Below are 14,953 nucleotides of genomic sequence, written 5' to 3'. Positions count from 1 at the left end.
AAGAAAAACAATTTCTCGCAATAACACAAGTACCCTGCTCAAACGTTTCCGCCACCTGTCTTCTTTTTTCTTTTTAATATGCATGTCCTGATTCGCTTTTCCAAGCCTTAACAATTTTCGCCGCTAGGAGCTCCATTTCCTTGTGTTGTAGCTGTTTAATGTTCCAACAAAATCTCACAAACCCTGCTCCCATTTGCGGTCGCCTGCCTGAAGAAACTTTGTGTGGGGACATTAATTAACCCTTCGTTGATGCGACCACGGAATTAATCATAGCAGGCCTCCCCATTGGTTGAACGAACGGTTTGTCGTGTGGATGTCTCATAATCGTTAGAAATCCATCAATGCATAAAACTGCATTGCAGCACACAACAAATCCCGTGAGCGAATGAGTGTAAACAATGGAATGGTTCGAGCGCGAAATTACACATCCTCCTTTTCAGCGTACAAGAGGATCAAAGAGGAAGTGCAGCTACAGCAGATGTCTGATCCCGTGAGGCGAAAAATAATTATGTCCTCAAACCAACAGTGCAGCGCCTCTAGTGCTGTTTTCAGTACACTTGATGTTGCCGTTGGGACAGAAGTTGTTTAGCATCGTAATGGGTCCCAGCGGGGTGCTTCGTGAAATCGGCAGGCGAAACTACACCAGATAATAGCTGGGGGTACGTGTTTATTTAAGTGTGTTGCACTTGTGCTCCTCAGCAAGCGATGGCATTTGCGATGGGAATAGTTTCATTCTTCAAGGTCCCCAAGTTTGTGATAAAATATATATCACAGAGGTGCCATACACACGGATGCGACGACCATCAATAAATATCATCAACATGTTTACATGGGCTTCTGAGAGCAAACGTTTCATACGTAAAAGCAGACACTTTCCTTTTTTACAGTATTTAAACGGCCATTTAAACAGGATGCGAGATCTTTCATATTTCAGCCTAGAAATACGTGTAGCTACTTACGTCATCTGCAGATGGATACAATACCGTAGCAATAATGTCGCACTAATAATTTTGCCAGACAATTTTATAATAATTTGCTCAGTTCGCCTTTGTTTTTCTAAACCACCACAAGAGCGTTTAACTTATAGTTTACTTATCTATTTATGGATTGATTGACTGAATAAACAAAAATATTGTCACGCCATGCCCTGAGCAATATATTGGTTTGATTCCCGACTGTGGAACAGCGCTGGTTTTTCCTCGGCTTTCATTTTTTTAACCATTTATCACAAGAAGAACAGCCAATCTCTATATAATTCAGGCATGCAAAAATTCTGTGAAGAAGCCGAATTGCGATGATAATAACAACGGCGACTTCCTTGAATAAAATGAGTGCATAAATGTACCCTGAGAAATTACCTCAGTCTTAGACATCCCTATTCCTTCCACCAAAACAATGGTGCGCCCTGACACCCTTTACACATGTCACGTAATTCTTTCTCATATTTTTGGATTTTGGCCCTTAGGAAGGGGCGCCAAGGCGCTCATCGCAACGCGGGATATTTCTCCTTTCTCGAGAAGTAGAACGACGGCGTCCGTGTGTTGTGAACACGGTGGAACGTGGGTGCCGCTTCCAGACACAACGTGGTCGCCACGGAAGAGCACAGCTCCGCCGCAATGTGGTCCCGGTAAACAGCAACCAGCAGAAACAAAGAAGAGGGGGGGGGGGACGCTTTGAGTTCTGCTGGATAAACATCCTCATGCAAAGCTACGGGAGCTAACTGTCATCGTGTCAACTCTGCAAGTGACTTCTACTACGAAGTTCCTACATACCCTACATCGTCCAAGAGGTGGCGCCTACGCACGTATTTTTGTTTGTGCGGATAAGGAAAGGCGAGTGATACCACGAAGAAATAATTTCGCGAAAACTCATCGACAACGTGGGCGTGCTTCGCCCGTCCCATCATGCAGTACAGAATGTTTGCTACCTTATGCTTCCTTTGTGTAGTTGTTTGCTTGTGTAATAGGTGTCTAACTTATCATTCATTGCGGATACTCCTGTTCTGGTTACAACCCGTAATTAAAACAGCCGTGTTAAATTGTCTTTAGGAGGTCATCTAATGGCACATTAATTTCCGGAAAAAAATTGTACGGCCTCGTTCTCTATGACGGCCCTAACAACACAGCAAAACCTCAAAAAAAATTTTAAAAAGTGTGTTCTCTGAGGGAATACTAGTACATTTTGGTCCCAATAAACTATCCTAGTAGTGTCGCTGTTTTGATAAAAAAATTCGAACCATTTTTTGGGATGATGAGTGGAAAGAGAGTCTTTAAAGATTACAGTAACATTGCTAGCAGGGTAACTAAACCGCTGACCCGGTTCCATTGTCTTCGTGACTTCATACGTGAGCTTTACTTCCATAAGGTCAGCCTGGCTTCCCTGTTGTCGATATACAGATATAGGTATAACACACAGTGATTTGATTAAACCAAAAGTGACTTCCGATACTCAGGACGTATATATGATTAGAGCTGATGATAAGGCTACTGAAAGGATTATGCTTAGGCGAATGCACTGGCCAATGAAAGTTTAACCGAACCCCGCAGCTCTTCAAGCTCTATTTGAAGCTACAGAAGTAATTTGTGCGATGACCTTAAGGTACAAGCGCGTAATTAAAGTAATATTAGAATGAGGCATCTTTGCTCGTGGCAATTGGGCGTAACAATAAATATATACATGTTGACGAAACATTAGCTGTATATTATAGAGAATCAGTGTGCTACATCAGATGCCAGATGCGATTATGCACACTGCGCAGCCAAAATTTGTGTTCAGTGGGAATTCCCGCTTACTCTGTAGGAACAAATGAGTTTTTTTAGTTTTTGTTTTAAGTAAGTGCAAACGGTATGGACGCATAGTGGAGAACTGGAAACAATAAGGGGCACGGTATGGTTCGTGGTTTTGCACAGAGAAGCTGGAATTATAAAAAAATAACATCTTTTGGGTTAGTCACACGCAACAGCTTTTCCGTAACCGCAAGTTAGGTGTGGCAATTAAGATGGCACTTCAATTACAAGCAAAGTATGTCAGTCACGCCAACAGGTTTGGTTAAGCCGTCAGAGAAGCTTTCTATTCATCCCCTCTATTGATGCATAAATGCGCAGTTTTTCGTTGTATTAGCACAACTCGCATGCGAAATCCACGAAAGGCGTCAGTAGAAATTTTTCGAAACTTTTCTGAATGTGCACTACACTACAAACTAAAGAAGACCATGAGAATATTTATAATTGATTGTTCGCATAAGATTTTTATGAGAGTACTGATGTTCCCAAGAAATTCGCTTAAGCAATCCACGTCACAAATCCATCTTTAGTACCAGGCTGAGGATAATATGGCCGTGTAGACCGAACCAGCACACTTTTTTCTTCTCACCTGGCATAACTCTGGAAAGTGACCATCATGAAATACCGAAAATATATTATAGAGATTCCTCTCGCCTAATTTTTGGGCCCTTACGAGAAGGGTTCGCATGTGTGTAATTACGCTTATTCAGAAGTGATTTGAAAGAAGTGTTGCAAAAATGGCAAGAGTGCGATTCATATCTTTTTGCCAACGCAAGCGATCACACTTCTCCTGTGAAAAGTTGCAGCAATGCTTGGGGCACTTACGAAATGGGATGAACTGTTGTATATTTTATTTATCTGGTACAATCAGTGAACACCTGATATCAGTTTATGTCCTGAACATTATAACTCAAAGCCGACAATGGCGAGGGAAGGCCAGAAAATCGGGTCGTTTAAATCAAAACTGTGCAACAATTCAACCGTACCAAATACCCGAATAACAACATCTTGTCGCGTTATGTTTGGCAAAACTAAACGGGCCTTGTGTTCGATTCGTCTAACTATATTTCTTGAGTTCTTCGATTTCTGTTTAAGCAGAGTGTGGTTGTTGATTGCATTGTAACCTGGGCTCCATTAGGTCTTCGGTTCAGCATCACACTTGACAAAAGTTGCGCCATTCTTTACATGTTATGTCATAGCGACTATTGTGGTGCGATGGTGATACTTAGCGCACTATTAATGCAGACAATAAATTTGCGCCCGTTAACGTAAAAACAAGAAATGATGAAAACAGGCACCCAGCCACCGTTCTATAAATTTCATGCAGCGGCGTTTCTGTGAAGATGGCTGAACAAACTTTACGAGTAAGTTATTGTTTCTTAATGGCACTCCTCAAAGGAGAAGTTAGGCACACACTGTTTGTTTTAACAATACGTACACACAGGAAGAGAGTCATAAACTTATGTGTTTCTGATATGAGTGTACAGGATTGGGTTTTGTCTGATAATCCCAAATAAAGGCGATTTACGTTGTTCAGATGCAATGTCCGTGTTGTGTCCTTAATCATCAGGATTATACTCTGCCGTATACGCTCCTGCAGCACTTGCGATAAAGGTAAGATGTCCTTTTAACTCTTCTCTCGTCTCTCTAAGGCGCCGAATCAAACCGTTTGGCTCTGACAAGAATGCTATCGGATCCGATGCACAAGGAATCGCATGCGCTCCCCCCAGAGCTACTGTAAAATGCTTTTGCTTTCAATTTAATGTAACCATCTCGAAAACACAAAGCTGAAAGAGAGTTAAGCGACTTTCTTCCTTTGCAGAGTTTCCCTTAGGTGTCATGGTTCACATTCTAGTTGTAAAGGTTGCGGAGTTCTTGCCAGCAGCCACTACATAATTTCTTACGATTGGAGTACAGATAGAGAAAACAGCTACAACTCTTAATTTATCTACTGGTTATAATTAGTTACCAGTGGAGGTGTAGAGGTTACATTATTCTTGCCTGTTGCCAGTACATGATCGTCTACTGAGGAAGTATTGTTGCGGACAAAGGCAAGAACTCTTGTTTTGTATGACAGGAATCCTACCTGGTGAACTTTTGCGGCATGCATGTAAAAAGAAACATGTAGCAGCTCACCACGAGACACTGTGCGGGGAATAATTTTAAAGAGTAAAAGATTATCAGCCTTTTTCCCCTTGCGGAATGGTAGCGTCAATAAGGAGGGTGATCCAGGGTTATACCGCGTTTACTGGATTCTAAGCACCCCCTTCTTTCCGCTATCACAACGCCCAAAGTGAGGGGGGTCCTTAAAATAAAAAAATCTGAACCACATGTAATTGCTATAACGGCGTAAATGAAGATAGCTGGTCGCACAAAATTTAAAAAAACTAAAAAATGTAAAATTTAAAAAAAATTGCGGTATATGGCGAAACGTGTAACGCCCAGACTTTTCATAATCATGCAGAATATGGGAAAGTTCTACCTGTAGTCGCTATAATAGATTAAAGGAGCCATGAAAAGAAAATACAACTTTGTTCAATTTGAAAGAACTAGGCTTCAGTATCTCACTCATCTCCATTACAGCCACAAAAGATGATCTTTTAACAAAAAAAAGCAAGAAGTATTTAAAAACTTTCAAATTTTGCGCCACAGTGACGTGTTATGAGCAAGAATGACGTCATACGGGCCTACAATAAAACATAATTTTCAGTGCGTTAACTGCACGTTAGCATTCAAGCGATGAGGTCAAATGGAACTAGAGGCCCCATTACAGACGTCCAGTCATGTGTCTTCGCGACAGGTGAGTTAGGCGGCTGCCAATCGCACAAACAAGGTTCCGAGACGTCATAGAAAAGTTGCGGGGAATTGGCTAGGGGGTCGCGACTGCTTCACACGTTTTCCTTAATATCTCCGTTATTTGTTCGAAGATTGCAATGATATTGGTATCATTGTTATCGGGACTAAACAGTCTTTCGAATAAACGCAACTCGTATTTTGTCTTCATGGCCCCTTTAAATGGAGATAATTGGTTGGACAAGTTTAAAAAAATAAAAAAAAAGTGGCTGTAAACATGTCGCACTGAAGACAACCGTAATAAGAAGGCTACGATTTAGTAGATAAATCCCTGAATTTCTGCAGAATTCTTTTTGTGTATGTCAGTACCTTAGTTTTAGATGTATTGATAAGGAGTTTGTTGCAAGCGCACCAGTACGAAATTGACGAGATTGCTCCCTGGAAAGCAGAACAGCTTGTAATGTTCGAAACAAATTTAAATATTTTGACGTTGTCAGCATATCAGAGAAGAGAAAATTTCAATCCTTAACTACTGGCAAAAACATCATTTATAAGATAAAAAATAAAAGTGACCGGAGAACTGAGACCTGAGGGACACCACTTGCGGCCTCATTGAAAGGGAAGACTTCCAATTTACACACCCGAAACATGTCCAATCTCATGATTGCGTATAATGAGGGAAGGTTGTATATCAAGCGCTCATGGCAGAGGACAACAAAATCCTTACTTGAATCAAAGTAGACGACATCAAGTTGGCTTCTCCCTTGCCGCACTTCCGAAGCATGCAGCATTAAGTTGATGAGATTCGTAGTGGTCGATCGCCCCGTGAAAAAGCCGTGCTGTTACGACATTATTATGTTTTTTATACTGAACGTGTGTAGCTTATACAGTATAGACTCAAATTTAGAAGCAGCACATAGACTTGATTTCCGTCTGTAGTTCGTGGGGTCCAATTCCTAGCCTGCCTTTAATACAGGAACAAACCTTGCATTTTTCCAACGAGAGGGGAAGTAGCCAGTCTTGAGAGAAGTTCGAAAAAAACACGTCAATCAAAAACACAAATCAATCAATCAATCAATCAATCAATCAATCAATCAATCAATCAATCAATCAATCAATCAATCAATCAATCAATCAATGTTTATTAGTGTGCCCAGGAACAGCCGAAGCCTTTATTTTGGCGAACGGGGAAAAACAACAAATAAAGAGGCGACGCCAGATGTGCAAATGTCGCACCCATCAAAAAAAGAAATACCTTGGTTGCACTCAACGAAAATCACACTCACACACCCACACGCACACCGGCACGCACACACGCACACCGGCACGCACGCGGGCGCACACGCACGCACGTACACTTACAAGCACCCACTCATACATACAAGTATTGCCTAACAGTGAGGCATATCTGACTGAAGTAATACACGACAATTGAAAAGCGAATGAAAAAGAAAAGAGCGAAAGGATGGTTCATGCTGAAATCACAATGAAAGTCAATCAAGTTCATAAACATATACCGGGTAAGTAAAGTTGACAGTTACGCCAATACAAAGTTACAGACATGTTTGCGAAAGTGTGCTGCGCAATAATTAAATATATCCAGGTAATCCGAGTACCGATTGTACGTGTATTGCAGTCGGAAGATAGGGCACGAGACACGCATACATTTTGGATGGTAAAAGGTATGCGTCCTAGTCAACTATTGCGGCACGTAAAGAGGAACATGTTGCATCTCAACACAAGACACTGTACCTGGTATTATTTCAAAGAGGAGCATATCAACCTTATTCCGCCGGGAGGTTAAGCATTATAGCGTCAATGAAGAGGGTTATTCAGGGTTACAATTACTACTATCACCGAAACTATGGTTGAAGATGGATATAAACTTATTCATCCCTTTCTATAAGCATGCGGTTTGTTTTGCACGTGCTATTCCCGACTATAGATGCATACTCAAGCTGATGACGGCGTATAGTTGTGCAGAGCTTAAGAAGAGATTTTGGCTCCTTGAACTCCTTCGACACGCGACACACCGCCAAGCGATCAAAGAGCTCTGAGAGTAACTACCTGGATGTGTGTAGAGAAGCTCAGTTTTCTGTCGAAAGTGACGAACTTCTAACACACGTGGTAGTAAGTGACTGTTGATAGGAGAACAAGATGTCAGTTTTTCTTACGCATGTTATTACCTTAGTTTTAGATGTGTTGATGAGTTCGTTGCGTGAGCACCAGTGCGAAAAGGATTGATTGATTGATTGTAGGGTTTAACGCGCCGACGCAACGCAGGCGATGAGGCGCGCCGTAGTGGAGGGCTCCGGATTAATTTTGACCACCTGGGGATCTTTAACGTGCGCCGAAATCTCGTACACACGGGCGTTTTAGCTTTTCGCCTCCATCAGAAAAGCGGCCGCCGCGGCCGGGAATCGAACCCGCGACCTCGTGCTCAACAGCGCAACGCCTTAGCCACTGAGCCACCGCGGCGGGTCAGTGCGAAAAGGACATAATTGCTCTATGGAGAGCGGAACAGCTGGCAGTGGTAGAAAAAGATTTAAATATTTTTACATCGTCATATAAAAGAAAAAAAAAACAATCAGTAAGTGGTGATGAGGCGTCATTTATAAAGATTGAGAAGAGGAGTGGCCCGAGAAGAGAGCCCTGATGGACACCACTGGAGGCCTCATAGGACTGCGCGTTTACACGCGCGGAACATGACCTATCACATGAATAATTGCATATAAGGGATATGAGTGGTGTTCGTATATCAAGCAGAGAGTTTTTTTGAATCAGAGCTCGTGGCAGAACACAGCAAAAGTCTTGTTCAATCAGAGTAGGCGACATCAAGTTGGCCTCTCCCGTGCACAGCTTCCGAAGCATGCAGCATAAAGTTGACAAGATTGGTAGTGGTCGATCGCCCCGCGAAAAAGCCATGCTGTTCAGGTATTAAGACGGTTTTTATACTGAAGGTGAGTAGTTTATGCGGTATGGACTCTAAAAGTTTAGAAGCATCACATAGAATAGATATCGGTCGTTAGTTCGTGGGGTCCAATTATGAACCTGGCCTAAATAAAGTTCAGTAAAGCTTGATGTCGGGATGTTGGTGTAGCATGCTTTTGAAGGTAAGGTGCGCTTGTTGTGAACACAGAGACGGACACGGAAAAAAAACGTAGACGGCCGTCATCTCGTGAAAGTCTATGGTTTTTGCCGTGTCCGTCTCTGTGTTCACAACAAGCGCAACTTACCTTCAAAAGCTGACCTAAATACAAGAACAACCCTTGAATTCCTCCTACGAGCGGGTAATGTGCCAGTATTAAGAGAGGTTTTAAATGTACGTGTCAAGACTGGAACAGCAATATTACCAAACGCTTTCAATACTGCAGGAGGAATGCCGTCATGGCCACACAACAATGAATTTTTCAATTGTTTTAGAGCTTTCGATACAAGACTTTCTGAAAGCAGCACTTCTGAGCATTTATAGTAACCAAGATGCTGTTGAGGAGGACAAGCTGCACGTTTTTGCTCTATGCGGAACGGAATTGTTGCGCAAACGCATTGGAAACGTCCGATATACTCTCTGCTCGTTAATCGAGGAGGTTAATGTTTCCAGTTTCAGACTTATTAGAGGTTTGTGAACGGACGTGGCAACAGAAAGCTTTGGCATCCCGTGTTGCATCAGCCTCAACCGCGGCAATGTAACTCGACCTATCGCTTCGGCAATCCTATTGATATATGATTCCCGAAACACACGAATGCGGGTGGCGTTGTCATATTTTTTGTATACATTTTACCGCTTGTGGCCCAGCAGAACTTGTTTCCTGTTTCTTTTGCCGCCTGGTCAAGATTCATCTTAGGTTGTCAGGTAAGAAATTGCTCAAATCAGGATCAACCACCCGTAATCGTCACAGTTTCTGTCGCGCCCAAACCACGCCTCTTTCATAGCCATGGCCGTGAAACGTACAGTGCGCGTCAGGCTTGTCTAGGGCAAGCGAGCGCGCGGCTTCCAAGCATGCGGACGACATTTACTTATAGTGGCTGGGTTGGATATAGCTTCCCATTGCGCGTGCGCGGACCTCGGACACACTCAGGTGGGTCGTCTTAAAGCATGGGCCCCTCAAACTTTGAGACGCCGCTGCAAGGGGCGCTTTTATTCTGCAGTGGCAATCGTAGGCGGTGGCACAGGGTAAGCGCGTAATTTGACGCTAAGCATTGTCAGCGCAGCCATTACGTAATCGCACAAAAGGTTCCACGGAAGTGCTGCAGTGCTTTCTTGATGCGGGATTTTCGTTTATTAAACGCGAGATTCAGAAGATTAGTCCAGGTCGTTTTGTATTATTGCGTAACCGCCTGCTGGGTTAGTGCACCGCATAGAACGACGCATCTATCTGTCCAGTCAACGCTCACGGCTGCCACTGAAAGACAAGCGCCCCTCGAGGGTGGTGGCGTCCGTCTGCAAATTCGAGCTGCACATGCGAAACGACGACCGGCCTGACCCTGTCCGAGATCGGCGCACGCGCAATTGCAAGCTATCTCCACCCCAGCCGCTATCAGCAGATGTCGCCAGCACGCTCCCAAGCCGCGCGCTCGCTTGCCCTAGACAAGCCTGACGCGCAGTGTACAGGCCCTGTTGGGTTTGCTTTTTGCTCGGAAGTAGGTGAACTGCTTAAACCAAAAAGCTCGACTGACGTTTTATTGCGAGATCAGTCGGTGCTGCCTTCAGGTTCTTATTTTCTCCTTTGCACAGCCCCTCGATGTCAATTTCTGCTGTATTGTACATTTTCGTTGTGGCCCTCAAGTAAACCGTGCAATTCCTCAGCTTGTGATTGTATGGTCGCCTTCAATGTGACTATCTCCGCATCGTGTGCCACTGCAAATTCAAGTCGTATTGTTTTGACGTAAACGGTACTTACTCCTGTGATTCTCCGACAAACTCTGATAGCTTCGTAAATTCCTCCTTAAGAAGCAAGAGCGAGTCAACTTTCTTGTGCAGATCTGGCAGTGATTCTAGGGTAGTTTTCATCTCTCGAATTCGAAGAAGCAATAACTGTTCTGAATCGGTGTTTTTCCCAGCGGCACCACCACCAGACTGACGAACCATATTTTTTCCCAGTTCGGCAGGCTTTACAAGTCTCTTCTTGAGCAGGCCCATATCAGGGAACGTACTGCTATCAACATCGTAACAGGCCTGTCCTAAAAGGTAGCCGAGTTTACACTGGACAACCCAAATATCATCCGCTGTCCTGTAGCGCTTAATGGCATGCAACACACTCGTCCCGATGTTCTGAATCTGACATATTGACAACTACACTGCATCAGCATGAGACAACTCAGGCACACAAGAGATGACCAGGAATAGTGATGTGCTCAGAAAATTTGCCGCACTGAAACGGAGAGAACACTCACCGGACGAAGACAAATGGTAGCCGCAACAACACCCGCAGAAGCCGCTGTCACACGTTCCACAAGCTTGGCATCACCTCGCAGAGAGCAGCCACAGTGACTAGTCCGACGAGTAGGGACCGGGGCAGACACTTTTTTGTTGAGCGGCAGTCAGCAACAAGACCACACGCACGCACAAGGGCTGAGCGGGAATAGCCGCATACCGAGAAACGCTGCCGAAATGAAACGGCGAGGACGCTCCCAGGACGAAAACGAGCAGAAGTCGCACGAGACTCAAAGAAGCCGCTGTCACACGTTCCAGAAGCGTACTGTCGCCTCGCAGAGAGCAGCCACGGTGACTATTACGACGAGCAGGGGCGGGCAGACACTTTTGCGTTGAACGGCAGTCAGCAACAAGAGCGAACGCGCGCACCAAATCTCAGCGGGAATGCCGGGAAAGGCTGCAATGAAGGCTGCCCTAATGAAACAACGAGCAGGCTCACTGGGGGCCGTATTCTCGACTGCATAAATTCACAGTGAATTCGCCATGTTTTTTGCTTAAGCAAAACGTAAGCAATCAGTGACGTGATGAAGGTATAGCTATGACGACATGCAGTGTAATTTGACGCTAAGCTTCTGAAGATCACAACCATGCTATCAAATATTGCACAGAAAACATATAAAAACACTTGGCATGTATTGTAAAAATTTGGACGTCAGCTGAGGTTGGCAAGAAAAACACTTTTGTTAAGGGTAAAATTGGCATCAACACCAAAACGCTATTAAGTAACGCTGATGCAAAAGTGAGCGAAAAGCGTGTGTTGAAATAAAGAACATCCCACAATCTTTTTTAACGTTTCCATTTATTTATTTCACTCACTTTCAGCAACATAAATGAGCTCCCTTCCTCAGTGCAAGTTCTGTTGCGTTATTACCTTCCCGGCCATCGCTGCCGCCACGCTATCGTCTGCTGCAATGAAACAAGTTTAGGGAGTGATCGCATAGAAAAACCGCCATGACTGTCGGTTGTTTGACGCGGTAAGGACAACAAAACGTCACGCCTGATAACGCAAAGCGTACCGTTGCCGTCAATTCACTCATTCGTCAAACTCGCGTTCAATCAGCGCAGGAATAAATAAAACATGCTGTTTTATTTGTTAATTTGTTTTAAGTTACACCTTGTGACCATCCAGCTTACTAGGAGGAGTGTGAACAAATGTCCTGCGTTGGGTTCTCTTTGTCACGGAGAGGCTTGTACCGCCCTTTTATGTTCATGTTACGCTAAGCAAATAATTTTTATTTATTACGAAGCATAAAAACAAAATACGGACCATTATTTGTATGCTCCGTGATTGGTGACTTGGAAACAGTCAAAAGTATTATTTCTTTCAAGTGCGCGTCATACAAACAGAAATGCTGCAAATTCACGGGGATTTCGCGGCTTTGAATGTCAAAGAAATTGTTTGCCCTAATTCATGGCAACAGGACCCGTCATTTGCGAGCTGTTACATAACAACCCCTCACTTTTACGCAGGCTGAAGCTGCCAATGAGTGACTTAAAGGAGCCATGAACAAAACACAAGTATGGTTCATTCGAAAGATTGCCTCGTTAGAACCATACTGACAGTGCACTTTTAACGCAAACTTCGTTCAAATAAGCTACATAATTACGAAAAAAGGGAACGACCATGCGACCCACTAGCTCATTTCCGGCAACAGAACCTATGATGTCATACTAGAATGCTCTGCGATTGGCGGAGGCCGGCAAAAGCAAACGCAAGTTAGGCGGGGCTAACCAGTTTGCAAAGTGAGCTAGAGTAAACGGTTGAAGTTCCGAACAAACACGCAAACATATACGCCAATGCGTACGAAACTACCGCCGGCCGAGCTGGACATCTCGCCGTCGCGCAGACGTATTTTAGCGTTCGAGGCTCTTCGGGGCCAACGAACCGTCCCAGCACGCACAGCCGCGACCTTGCTTGGTATCTTAACCCCTTGACAGGAAGTTGGCGTCATATCGCCAACCAGCAAAGGTAAAAATAGAAACACGGGGAGTAAGGGACAGCAAGCAACGACGAGATAGGGCCGCTCGTCGCAGAAGTTTCGGGATGGTAGATGTGTTGGCATGTTGCTGTCGTTACGAGGTCGTTTTCAGTCTACAACCACTGAAAACTTCAGTTTTTTCGAGTACTTTACAATAAAATTTCGTTGCTGCGCCCTGAACCCATGCGAATCGTCGAGGGAGTGCGAAATCCCCGTTGGTGAAGAGATCGCCTTTCATGCGTTGCCCAACGACGAACCTCGGCGAAGCAAGTGGCTACGTTTTGTGAATTTTGCAAGCGGAGGAGAAAAGGAGCTAAAGGAAGTATGAGTGTGCTCGCTTCATTTCCGACGAAATGATTACGGCAGAGGCCCTTACGTTAGCTCACTCCTGGGACATGCCGCCGCTTGTCGCCGACTTCGTGATATCGCCGTGACATCGCTCTGTCCTTGGAAAAAAAATACCGTACACACCGCGCATTGACTCTCCTATCTTTCCGGTCGGAGCATGGAGCTCGTGCGAACGGCTTTCCATACACAACACCGCCCAACTGCCATAAGCGATACTGCTACTGAAATTGAAGTATTATTAACCGTAATACAAATACGGCACCGGCACATACGTATCAGTCTGTATTCGTCCGTCGCGACGGGGCTGACGAGGCAGCGGTGGGGACGGTTGGGCGTTCGTCTGTTGTGGGTATCGCGGAATGGTCGCTTTCCGGTCCATCCGTGTATCCCACAACTCCTGCCGCTCGTGCACGTAGAAGCATTGAGCGTTCAAGTGGTGTGAGGTTGTTAAATGCAAGCCCGAGCTCCTCGGCGAGACCTTTTTTGTCCGGATCAGGCCATTCTATGACGAGGGCTGCGGGCGTACTAGGTTTTACTAGTATTTTCAAAATGGACGCCGTCTCGGTTTTGGCCCAAGTTCCGGTTCCTGTTTAATTCCCGCGTGTGGGTGTTATATAGAGTCGACATACTAAGTGTATGTTTCATGTACCGGCTCATATGACGCCATTGTTCACGTCACGAAATGTACAATTTAGCGGGAGATTTAAAAATTTGGCTGAGATTGCCTTATTTATCAGACAATAAAGCATCGTTTGCTTCCGGGAAAGCGCTTGGGGTACTATGAAACACCTAATCTTTCGAATAAAACAAACTTTAGTTTTGTCTTCATGGCGTCTTTAGGCGTTCCCGCGAAATATTTAAATTACGTCACGTCTTCTCAGCCAATCACAGGGAAGGCATGCCATACAAGTCGTATTGTTGTTGAATAGTAAATAGGGGCTTACGTTGTCATGTCCACTGCATTTCGTCTATTTTTTCATTGCCCGCAAAGAATTATGCGCTTTGAGTAGAGAAAAATAAGGCAAACTTTAAAACTGGGGCTAGCAAACGACATGAAATCTCTAAAGGAGGAAAGCATACACAACCGCTTTGTCCACAGGAAGCACTTGATCGAAATTGAAACCCAATCACAAACGACTTCCGCAAATTAACAGTTCACGGTAAATTTAATGCGTCGTAGGGCTCGGAAGAAGACTTGTAGAAGAAGCACGAGAGCTGCAGAAGCCGCTGTCACACGTCAGCAAAGCGTGTTGTCGCTTTGCAGAGAGCAGCCATGGTAGAATGCCGCCAGACAAGACGACAGCGTACGGCTTCCCAAGCAGTGACGGAGTGAACCGACAAGCGAGGCAGTGAGTGCCGGTCCTGGTCTTCCTCCCTTGTTACTGGTTCCTCGTGCCGGCGCACCTTTATATTTCTGACATTCTTGTCTCCACAGCTGCAGCAAAGCGCTCTAACCGCAGCGCTAACCCGGTACCATGCCAGATTAAAAAATTCCCCGCATTTCCACGAGGGGAAGAATGTGAAAGTGCGACTGCACGAGTTGAATTTGCGCGGTTCGGTAATGTTCGCGAAAGAGAGATCACACACACACACACAACTACAAAGAAAGAAAGATG

General features: G+C 44.6%; 1 protein-coding gene and 1 long non-coding RNA gene across 3 annotated transcripts in view; one reads left to right on the top strand and one right to left on the bottom strand.

The window, feature by feature from the left end:
• LOC144178857 (uncharacterized) overlaps positions 1-4,319 on the top strand; it is an 80,454-nt gene extending 76,135 nt beyond the window's left edge. Inside the window, exon 6 of the mRNA XM_077706992.1 lies at positions 1,466-4,319. The gene's annotated coding sequence lies outside the window, so the exon portion shown is untranslated. The remainder of the gene's footprint in view (positions 1-1,465) is intronic.
• The window catches only part of LOC144178858 (uncharacterized), a 723,527-nt gene extending 712,122 nt beyond the window's left edge, over positions 1-11,405 (bottom strand). For both annotated transcript variants that reach the window (XR_013324071.1, XR_013324072.1), the window contains exon 1: positions 10,971-11,405. This is a non-coding gene — a long non-coding RNA (uncharacterized LOC144178858). The remainder of the gene's footprint in view (positions 1-10,970) is intronic.
• Positions 11,406-14,953: the final 3,548 nt, after the last annotated feature.

This window comes from Haemaphysalis longicornis, unplaced genomic scaffold, assembly GCF_048455015.1.
Source record: "Haemaphysalis longicornis isolate Haplotype H1 unplaced genomic scaffold, Haemaphysalis longicornis Haplotype H1 scaffold_4, whole genome shotgun sequence".
Taxonomy (NCBI): domain Eukaryota; kingdom Metazoa; phylum Arthropoda; class Arachnida; order Ixodida; family Ixodidae; genus Haemaphysalis; species Haemaphysalis longicornis.
This window is presented reverse-complemented; position numbering and strand designations above follow the sequence as displayed.